Genomic DNA, 12057 nt, shown 5'->3' with positions numbered 1-12057 from the left:
AGAAATGCATAGAGGGGGCCTGATCCTGATCAGAGACAGGGGAAATCAGAGACAGGGGACACCAGAGACATTGGACAACATAGACAGGGGACATCAGGGACAGGGGAAATCAGAGACAGGGGACACCAGAGGCAGGGGACACCAGAGACAGGAGAAACCAGAGACAGGAGACGCCAGAGGCAGGGGACACCAGATACAGGGGACACCAGAGGCAGGGGACACCAGAGACAGGGGACACCAGAGACAGGGGAAATCAGAGACAGGGGACACCAGAGACATTGGACAACAGAGACAGGGGACATCAGGGACAGGGGAAATCAGAGACAGGGGACATCAGAGACATTGGACAACATAGACAGGGGACATCAGGGACAGGGGAAATCAGAGACAGGGGACACCAGAGGCAGGGGACACCAGAGACAGGAGAAACCAGAGACAGGAGACACCAGAGGCAGGGGACACCAGATATAGGGGACACCAGAGGCAGGAGACACCAGAGGCAGGGGACACCAGAGACAGGAGACACCAGAGGCAGGGGACACCAGATACAGGGGACACCAGAGTTAGGGGTCACCAGAGGCAGGGGACACCAGAGACAGGGGACACCAGAGACAGGAACACCAGAGACAAGGGATACCAGAGATAGAAGACACCAGAGACAAGGGACGCCAGAGGCAGGGGACACTAGAGACAGGAAACACCAGAGACAGGGGAAACCAGAGAAAGGAGACACCAGAGACAGGAGACACCAGAGACAGGGGACACTAGAGACAGTGGACACCAGAGACAGGGAACATCAGAGACAGGGGACACCAGACACAGGGGACATCAGACACAGGGGACATCAGAGACAGGGGACACCAGAGACATGGGCACCAGACACAGGGGACATCAGAGACAGGGGACACCAGAGACAGGGGACACCAGACGCAGGGGACATCAGAGACAGGGGACACCAGAGACAGGGGCACCAGAGACAGGGGACATCAGAGACAGGGGACATCCGAGACAGGGGACATCAGAGACAGGGGACAACAGAGACAGGGCACACCAGAGACAGGGGACATAAGAGACAGGGGACACCAGAGACAGGGGACATCAGAGACAGGGGACATCAGAGACAGGGGACAACAGAGACAGGGCACACCAGAGACAGGGGACATAAGAGAAAGGGGACACCAGAGACAGGGGACATCAGAGACAGGGGACACCAGACACAGGAGACATCAGAGACAGGTGTCACCAGAGACAGAGGACACCAGAGACAGGGGACATAAGAGACAGGGGACACCAGAGACAGGGGACATCAGAGACAGGTGACACCAGAGACAGGGGACATCAGAGACAGGGGACATCAGAGATAGGGGACAACCAAGACAGGGGACACCAGAGACAGGGGACATAAGAGACAGGGGACACCAGAGACAGGGGGTAACAAAGGCAGGGGACACCAGAGACAAGGGACATCAGAGACAGGGGACACCAGAGGCAGGGGACACCAGAGGAAGGGGACACCAGAGAAAGGGGACACCAGAGGAAGAGGACACCAGAGCCCAGGGGCAGCAGAGGCAGGGGACACCAGAGGAAGGGGATGCCAGAGGATGGGGACGCCAGAGGCCGGGGGCAACAAAGGCAGGGGACACCAGTCTCAGGGGACACCAGAGACAGAAGACACCAAAGGCACGGGACATCAGAGACAGGGGACATCAGAGGAAGGGGACACCAGAGACAGGGGACACCAGAGGCCGAGGGCAACAAAGGCAGGGGACACTAGAGTAAGGGGTCAGCAGAGGCAGGGGGCAGTAGAGGGGGGGCACTAGAGGCAGGTAGCAGCAAAGGCGGGTGGGGGGACATAAGAGGTGAGGTGAACAGAGACATATTCAGCATGTATCCTCTATTCATCTCCATGGGAGCTGGAGTGCTGCACTCAAGTATTTCCATTTCTCCCATAGAGATGCATAGAGGGGGCCTGATCTTTGCCAAGTCAAGTGTCTTCTGTCAAATTTATGCGCAAACACAATCCTGTTGAAGACTGCGAGAAAATAGCGAAGGCTTAATCCTAAGAGATTCAACCTTAACTTTTTCCATCCCAACCCTCTGGGACACAATGGCTGGATGCCATCCTCGCTTCTTAATAAAGTCCAGTGTTTCTAAGTGTTAGATGTCTCAGTACAATGCTCAAATGTAAAGCACTGACTCAAGGTTGGGTAAACAATAAAAGTAAAACATACCAGGTGCCAAGAGACAACCGGCCAGACAGGTGGAGCCCTTCTGGCACTGAGCACTGCAGACACATGCCGTGCCAGCACTCTACATCAACTGAATGATGACTTACTTAATGACTTGTGGATATAAATGTTGCTGAGGTTCACTTTATTAATCTGCTTTGTTTTCTGAGAATCTCTGTTTTTGTGTATAAAGCAGAAAATCCTCCTAGGAACACAACGAGCAGGAAATGGAAGTCATTTGACCTGGTGCATAAACGGTGTAGGGGGTGCAACATGGGGCAAATCTCAACTCTCAAAGTGTAAATTACCAACCTGGAAGAGGGATTCTCCGAGCTTCACTTATAAAGTCAATGATTTATCAGACGCACCTTATTCTGCACCTTCTGTCATCTACATCAGAGGTCCCCAACCCGGTCCTCAAGTCCACCAACATCAAAGGTTTCTTCCGTTACTCCACTGGCATGGAATCCTTAAGCAAGGAGGACTCTAAGTCAATCCAAATCTTGGATGAACATGAGGGATCCTAAAATCTTCACTCATATAGATGATAAACCAGACGCACATCACCTGGGACCTTCTTAAGGCCACCATCAGAGATGAGCAAATTTCTGAAAAATTAGATTCGGTCTTTATGCCGAATTTTCGGTTCGGACCGAATTTATTTGCGGCGAATCGCTCTTAAAACAGCTATTTCTGGCTTTTGGAGAGGCTCAATAGGGGTGTAGAACATTTTGCCTTGTCCTAACACGCATATGGAGTGTGCTGTGTTAGTGAAATAATACTGTTATTCAGTATGACATGCAGATTACCGGCATCACTGAATCATTGCTACAAAGCGCCTGGATGCTAGATTTGTTATGTATGTAATTTGTTATGTTATGTAATTTTTACTTAATTTAATTTGAATTTATTTAAATTTTTTGAGTACCCATTCTGGTGAGCATCGAGCTGGCAGTCCTCCGCCAGATGAGATACCACCTGTTCCTGCCCCTGCCTATCAGCGCCCCCCTGATTGTGAAAGTGCGAAAGTTTCATGTTAATCAGTAATGGTTCATTGTGATCGCTCCGAGCTGTTTAATTGGATTCTTGTGATAATTTCAATGGTAATATAAGGGCCTCAGTCTTGAAAAGATTACATCGATTTTTTTTAAAATTTAAGATTTATATTAGATTCCCTAGTTTAATGTGCCGGCGTTTACTTTTAACTAATACTGTATGACCACAAAATCCAATCTAACAAGAAGTTACATGGCAGCATAATGACAAAGCCTAGAGGTGGCAGCAGCATGAAGAGACCATAATCTGGCAGAATTACACAGCCTGGAATTGGCGGCAGCATGAGGAGACCATATAGTGGCTGAATGACCCAGCCTGGAGTTGGCGGCAGCATAAGGAGAACATATAGTGGCTGAATGACACAGCCTGGAGATGGCGGCAGCTTGAAGAGACCATATAGTGGCTGAATGGCAAAGCCTGGAGGTAGCAGCAGCATGAGGAGACCATATAATGGCTGAATGACACAGCCTGGAGGTGGCGGAAGCATGAGGAGACCATGTAGTGGCTGAATGACACAGCCTGGAGGTGGCAGGAAGCATGGAGAGAACATATAGTGGTTGAATGGCACAGCCTGGAGTTGGTGGCAGCATGAGAAGACCATATAGTGGCTGAATGACACAGCGTGGAGGTGGTGGCAGGATGAGGAGACCATATAGTGGCTGAATGACACAGTGTGGAGGTGGCAGCAGCATGAACAGACCGTATAGTGGCCGAATGACACAGTCTGGAGGTGGCGGAATCATAAGGAGACCATGTAGTGGCTGAATGGCAAAGCCTGGAGTTTGTGGCAGCATGAGGAGACTACATAGTAGCTGAATGGCACAGCCTGGAGTTTGCGACAGCATGAGGAGACATATAGTGACTTAATGACACAGCGTGGAGGTAGCGGCAGCATGAGGAGACCATACAGTGGCTGAATGGCACAGCCTGGAGTTTGAGGCAGCATGAGGAGACCATATAGTGGCTGAATTACACAGTATGGAGGTGGCAGCAGCATGAGTAGAACATATAGAGGCTGAATGACACAGCATGGAGTTGGCGGCAGAATGAGGAGAACATATGGTGGCAGAATGAGACAGTCTGGAGGTGGCAACAGCGGCATCAGGAGTCCTGAAAGTGACCCGGTGACAGAGTGGGGCAGTGGGTGGCAAAACCAGTACCCAGTGATGAAGGTAGGTGAAAAAAAAGTCTCATGCGGAGGAATGTCTAAAACTGGGTAGTAGCGCCTTAAATCTGTTTGACACTATACATATTTGTGCAGTGTTGGTGTGGCCCCATGGTCAATCTACTCTGAGGCATCTGGCATTGGTGGGTGGAAATCCTGGCTGATCCATCCCTGATTCATCTTCACAAAGGTCAGTCTCTCCACATTTTTTTGTGGACAGACCAGTTCTCCTTGGGGTGACTATGGCCCCGCCACATTAAACACCCGCTCTGATGGCACACTACTGGCCGGGCAAGACAGCTTTTACGGGGAAAACTCTGCTAGTTGCAGCCACAAATCAAGTTTGGCTGCCCAGAAGTTCAGAGGATCTCTCCAACTGCTGGTTCAGATGCTGCTCCAGATCTACCTGCTGCTGTTGAGATGCTTCACTATGTGGGTGAAGAAAGGTACTCATCAGCGACTGTAGACTCAGGCTGCTGCTGATGTGGCTGGTACTGCTTCTGCCACCCCACCCCTCCCCAGCAGCCATGGCAATGAAAGGTTAGCGCAGAGGGCCCCCCGATTCAGACCTGCGAGAGGATGGAAAATGGCGCCCATGGGCATCGGCCAACTGACTACGTAGGATGTCTCTGTAGTAGGTCAGTTTGTCCTCCCTCTCAGTGGGTGTAAAAAAGGCCCCTATTTTGTGGCGGTAGCGAGGGTCCAATAAGGTGGAGATCCAGAAGTCAACCCGCTGCCGAATGGTGACAATTCGGCAGTCACAAGGCAAGCTACTGAGCATGCATCGTGCCATTTGTGCAAGTGACTTGGAGGGACTCTCTGCCTCCATCTCCACTGGATACTGCAATGGTGTGTCTGGGTCCTGTGTCTCGCCTTCCTCATAACCCTCCAACTCCTATAGATGCTCCTGCTCCTCCTCTAGATGACTAGAAAAACCGCCCATTTCGCAAAACCTAAACTGTGCTCCACTGTGCCCCTCCCCCTCCTCATCCTCCAGTTCACCTCCACAGGGCTCATGTGGCCGTGAGATGTAGGCGCCACGTCTCCAGTGCCCTGACCGGCCATTGCTTTCAACACGTGTTGTAGGAAATGAAGCAGTGGAATGATGTAGTTCATCAAGTAATACCGGTGACTGACTAATAATGTGGCTTCCTCAAAGGGCCTGAGCAGATGGCAGGTGTCACGTATGAGCTGCCACTGGTTCACATTGAAGTTACACAGGGGAGTACTCGTATCTGCTTGGATCAACAAGAAATAGGTGATGGCTTTTCTCTGTCCGTACAGTCGGTCCAACATATGGAGGGTGGAATTCCAACGTGTGGTAACATCACAAATCAGACTATGTTGGGGGACATCGTTCTGACGCTGCAGCTCAAGGAGGATGTGCTTTGCAATGTACGAGTGGCTGAAGTGCATGCACAGTTTCCTTTCCCATTGTTAGAACGTCTTGCAGATGGGGGGAACACTTCAGGAACCGCTTGACAACCAGATTGAACACGTGGTGCCATGCAGGGTGCATGTCTCAGGTTTCCTTATTGCAGCGCAGACAAGATGTTCTTCCCATTGTCAGTCACCATGGTTCCCATTTACAGTTTTTGTGGAGTAAGCAATGATTCGATTTCTTGATGAATGACTTTTAGCAGTTCCTCCCCTGTGTGACTCCGTTCGCCAAGGCAAGCCATGTGATGAACAGCGTGACACTGCTGTGCCCCGCACACATGGTACGATGAAGGGCCACTGAGACTCGTTTGGGCAGTAGAGGCTGAGGACACGATGGAGGATGAGGCGGCGGAGTCGCACACTGTCAGAGGACCAATGGCCTTAGAGTGTGGAGGAGGAAGTGGCGTGACCTGTCCATATGTTGACGCAGGGCCATGGTGCCAACATTGGGACCCTGGCCACGCTTCACCTTCTGCTGACATATCTTGCATGTGGCTACATGAACCTCCTCCGGATGTTTGATGAAAAACTGCCACACCGCTGAGTAGCTGATTTTCCCACCAACAGTAGTGATGAACGGCATTGCCCATATTCGAATTCGCCATATTTCGCAAATATATAGACGAATATTCATCCTATATTTGCAAATTTCGCGTATTCCTTATATTCGCATATGCGAATATTCGAATATTCTCATATTCGCGTATTCGAGGAAGCAAACAGTGAGTGGGTGGGCAACTTTCCTATTGGTTGCTAGCGATGTTGTTGATAACCTCTGACAAGTCTATTTGCATCATTGTAATTGGCCCACAAGTGAAAAGTAGTAATATGCAAATAATCACATATGCAAATATGCGCATGTGCGAATATTCACATATGCGAACTGCCAACCGTGCTACCCCCTTGCTGCCTCAAGGACAACCTGCAACTCTCTTCTCCTGATGGTGATGAAGCCCCTTCTGCACCCGGCTCCCAAGTGCGATCGGCTTCATCATCATCATCAACAGTTGTGTGCATGTCACTGATGTCCTCCTCAGGTTCCCCAACTGTGTCTGCTTCAGGAACCTAAACGCTGGCAACACCACCTCCCACATCACTCTCCGCATTACTACTTACCCGCCTAGCAGAGGAAGCGGAGGATGTCTCCTCCCCCTTGGCTGTCCAGTAGCTGCTGACTGTCCTCTATTAGATCGTCCTCAGTAAATAGTGGAGCTGAACGCACAGCATAAGATACTTCTCTAGGAGAGGGAACAGCATAGGACAAAGGCAATGGGAGGACAGGGACTGCTCCCGGGCCATGCCAACTGAGGGTTGTGTCTGAGGAACCCACCAACTGTTGACTGGGGGTGTCAGATGTCACTTGTGGTGAAGTGGATGAGCGTGTTAACCAATCGACGACGGCAGATGGGTTGCTGGTCGAGACACAACCGCTGGCTGATAACGGGAGCTCAGGCCTCTTGCTGCGACTCCTGCTGCCCCTAGTCTGCTGCCAACTCTGCCTGAAGTATTTAGGCCTCTGCCACTCCTCTGTGCACATCCTTGCACTTCTCTGCCTGACATACTTAGTGCGTATATGAGAGGATTACAATTCGCTTCACTTCGCTTAAAACAATATTTGTCTAGAACAGCAGCAGGTGATTACTTATGGCTGTCCTTTCACAGTATGTAGGTCCTTAAGATTTTATCAGGAACAAAATGGTACACCACTTAGATGTAGGTATGTGGTATGCACTTATGAGGGCAGAAAAATGCGCTACAGAGTTAGTATGGTTGAAAAAAGACAGACGTCCATCAAGTCCAACCAGGGAATTGAAGGGAAGGGTGTAAGGGGATAAGGGGAAGGGATGTAGTTTTATAATTCTGCATAAGCATTAATGTTATTTTGTTCCAGGAATGTATCTAACCCTGCTGTGACCAGTTCCTGTGGTAGACTGTTCCATAAATTCACAGTCCTCACGGTAAAGAAGGCGTGTCGCCCCTTTAGACTAAACCTTTTCTTCTCCAGACGGAGGGAGTGCCCCCTCGTCCTTTGGGGGGGGGTTTAACCTGGAACAGTTTTTCTCCATATTTTTTGTATGGGCCATTTATATAGTTATATACGTTTATCATATCCCCCCTTAACCTCTTAAGGACGCAGGGCGTATGGATACGCCCTGCATTCCGAGTCCTTAAGGACGCAGGGCGTATCCATACGCCCGTGGGAATTCCGGTCCCCACCGCTAGCCGGTTGGGGACGGTAGCCGGATGCCTGCTGAAATCGTTCAGCAGGCATCCCGGCATATCGCCCAGGGGGGGTCATTATGCCCCCCCATGTCGGCGATCGCCGCAGATCGCTGGACAATTCAGTCCAGCGATCTGCGGCGATTCCGGGTCAATCGGGTCTCCAGTGACCCGGTGACCCGGAATTACTGGCTGTTCGGGGCCGTCTCTGACGGCCCCGAACAGCCAGAGCCTGCAGGGGTGAGGTGGCACTGGTGCCACCTCACGATCGCCCTGATTCGTCGGCCGGATTACCGGCCGACCAATCAGGGCGCCTGCTGCAGGTGTCACTCCCGCACCCGCTCCGCCCCTCTTCCGGAGGACGTGAGCGGGTGTGGGAAGACGACCCCGGGTGCTGGGGACCCCGATCTCCGGCGTCCATGTTGGGATCGGGGCCCCAGGAGCGACGGCGGCGGCGAGGGACTTTCCTGCGATGGAGCAGCAGCAGGAGGTGAGTTACAGCCTCCTACTGTTGCTTAGCAACAGCTCCCAGCATGCAAAAAGGGCATGCTGGGAGCTGTAGTTATGCAACAGCAGGAGGCAGACCACCACAAGTCCCAGCATTCCCTTATGGTTTTGCAACAGCTGGAGGCACATTTTTTCTATGGAAAAGTGTACCTTCAGCTGTTGTATAACTACAACTCCCAGCTTGCACAAACCGCTAAAGTGCATGCTGGGAGTTGTAGTGGTGCATCTGCTGGTTGCATAACTACAACTCCCAGCATGCCCGTTGGCTGTCGGTGACTGAGAGTTGTAGTTTTGCAACAGCTGAAGGCACACTGGTTGTGAAACTCCGAGTTTTTTTTTACCTAACTCAGTGTTTCACGACCGGTGTGCCTCCAGCTGTTGCAAACTACAACTCCCAGCAGTCACCTTACACCATGCACCGTACATGCTGGGAGTTGTAGTTTTGCAACAGCTGGGGGCACACTGGTTGTGAAACACTGAGTAAGGTCACAAACTCCGTGATACATAACCAGTGTACAGCTGTTGCAAAACTAAAACTCTCAGCATGTACAGTCTGTCAGCGCATGCTGGGAGTTGTAGTTTTGCAACAGCTGGATGTCCCCCCCAATGTGAATGTACAGGGTACACTCACATGGGCGGAGGCTTACAGTAAGTATCGGGCTGCAAGTTTGAGCTGCAGCAAATTTTCTGCAACAGCTCAAACTGCCAGCGAGAAACTACTGTGAACCCCCGCCCGTGCGACTGTACCCTAAAAACACAACACTACACTACCACAAAAAAATAAAATAAAAAGTAAAAAAAACACTACATATACACATACCCCTACACAGCCCCCCTCCCCAATAAAAAAGAAAAACGTCTGGTACGCCACTATTTCCAAAAAGGAGCCTCCAGCTGGTGCAAAACAACAACTCCCAGTATTGTCGGACAGCCGTTGACTGTCCAGGCATGCTGGGAGTTTTACAACAGCTGGAGGCACCCTGTTTGGGAATCACTGGCGTAGAATACCCCTATGTCCACCCCTATGCAATCCCTAATTTAGGCCTCAAATGCGCATGGCGCTCTCACTTTGGAGCCCTGTCGTATTTCAAGGCAACAGTTAAGGGTCACATATGGGGTATCACCGTACTCGGGAGAAATTGTGTTACAAATTTTGGGGGGTATTTTCTGCTTTTACCCTTTTTAAAAATGTAAAGTTTTTGGGAAAAGAAGCATTTTAGGTAAATTTTTTTTTTTTTTTTTTTTTTTTACATATGCAATAGTCGTGAAACGCCTGTGGGGTATTAAGGTTCACTTAACCCCTTGTTACATTCCCCGAGGGCTCTAGTTTCCAAAATGGTATGCCATGTGGGTTTTTTTTTTCTGTCCTGGCACCATAGGGGCTTCCTAAATGCGGCATGCCCCCAGAGCAAAATTTGCTTTCAAAAAGCCAAATGTGACTCCTTCTCTTCTGAGACCTGTAGTGCGCCAACAGAGCACTTTTCACCCCCATATGGGGTGTTTTCTGAATCGGGAGAAATTGGGCTTCTAATTTTGGGCGGTATTTTCTGCTTTAACCCTTTGTATAAATGTAAATTTTTTGGGAAACCAAGCATTTTAGGTATATTTTTTTTATTTTTTTTTACATATGCAAAAGTCGTGAAACACCTGTAGGATATTAAGGTTCACTTTACCCCTTGTTACGTTCCCCGAGGGGTCTAGTTTCCAAAATGGTATGCCTTGTGGTTTTTTTTTTTGCTGTCCTGGCACCATAGGGGCTTCCTAAATGCGGCATGCCCCCAGAGCAAAATTTCCTTCAAAAAAGCCAAATGTGACTCCTTCTCTTCTGAGACCTGTAATGCGCCAGCAGAGCACTTTTCACCCCCATATGGGGTGTTTTCTGAATCGGGAGAAATTGGGCTTCAAATTTTGGGGGGTATTTTCTGCTATTACCCTTTTTAAAAATGTAAAACTTTAGGGAAACCAAGCATTTTAGGTAAAAATATATATATATTTTTTTACATATGCAAAAGTCGTGAATCACCTGTGGGGTATTAAGGTTCACATTACCCCTTGTTACGTTCCCCGAGGGGTCTAGTTTCCAAAATGGTATGCCATGTGGTTTTTTTTGCTGTTCTGGCACCATAGGGGCTTCCTAAAGGTTACATACCCCCAAAAACCATTTGACGCTCCTTCCCTTATGAGCCCTCTACTGAGCCCGCTGAACACTTTACATAGACATATGAGGTATGTGCTTACTCGAGAGAAATTGGGTTTCAAATACAAGTAAAAATTTTGTCCTTTTTACCCCTTGCAAAAATTCAAAAATTGGGTCTACAAGAACATGCGAGTGTAAAATATGAAGATTGTGAATTTTCTCCTTCACTTTGCTGCTATTCCTGTGAAACCCGTAAAGGGTTAAAACGCTTACTGAATGTCATTTTGAATACTTTGGGGGGTGCAGTTTTTATAATGGGGTCATTTATGGGGTATTTCTAATATGAAGACCCTTCAAATCCACTTCAAACCTGAACTGGTCCCTGAAAAAAAGCGAGTTTCAAAATTTTGTGAAAAATTGGAAAATTGATGCGGAACTTTGAAGCCCTCTGGTGTCTCCAAAAGTAAAAACTCATCAATTTTATGATGCAAATATGAAGTAGACATATTGTATATGTGAATAAAAAAATTTTTTTGGGTGAATATCCATTTTCCTTACAAGCAGAGAGCTTCAAAGTTAGAAAAATGCCAAATTTTCAAATTTTTCATCAAATATTGGGATTTTTCACCAAGAAAGGAAGCAAGCTACCAAAATTTTTTACCACTAAGTTAAAGTAGAATATGTCACGAAAAAACAATCTCGGAATCAGAATGATAACTAAAAGCATTCCAGAGTTATTAATGTTTAAAGTGACAGTGGTCAGATTTGCAAAAAATGGCCGAGTCCTTAAGGTGAAAAAGGGCTTAGTCCTTAAGGGGTTAAACGTCTCTTCTCAAGACTAAACAATTGTAACTCCTTTAATTGCTCCTCATAGCTAAGATGTTCCATGCCCCATATTAGTTTAGTCGCGCGTCTCTGCACCCTTTCCAGCTCCCCAGTGTCCCTTTTATGGACAGGCGACCAAAACTGAACAGCATATTCCAGGTGAGGCCGTACCAATGATTTATAAAGGGGGAGTATTATGTCCCTGTCCCTTGAGTCCATGCCTTTTTTTATACATGACAATATCCTGCCGGCTTTGGAAGCAGCAGCCTGACATTGTGCTATTCTGTAGTCTGTATCAGTACACCCAGATCCTTCTCTACCAGTGACTCTGCCAGTTTAATCCCCCCTAAGACATACGACGCATGCAGGTTATTAGTACCCAGATGCATAACTTTACATTTATCCACATTGAACCTCATTTGCCAAGTGGATGCCCGGACACTTAGTCTATCCAAGTCATCTTGTAACCTATACACATC

This window comes from Hyla sarda, chromosome 4, assembly GCF_029499605.1.
Source record: "Hyla sarda isolate aHylSar1 chromosome 4, aHylSar1.hap1, whole genome shotgun sequence".
NCBI classification, from domain to species: Eukaryota; Metazoa; Chordata; class Amphibia; order Anura; family Hylidae; genus Hyla; species Hyla sarda.
The sequence above is the reverse complement of the archived record's forward strand: the minus strand, read 5'-3'. Positions refer to the sequence as shown.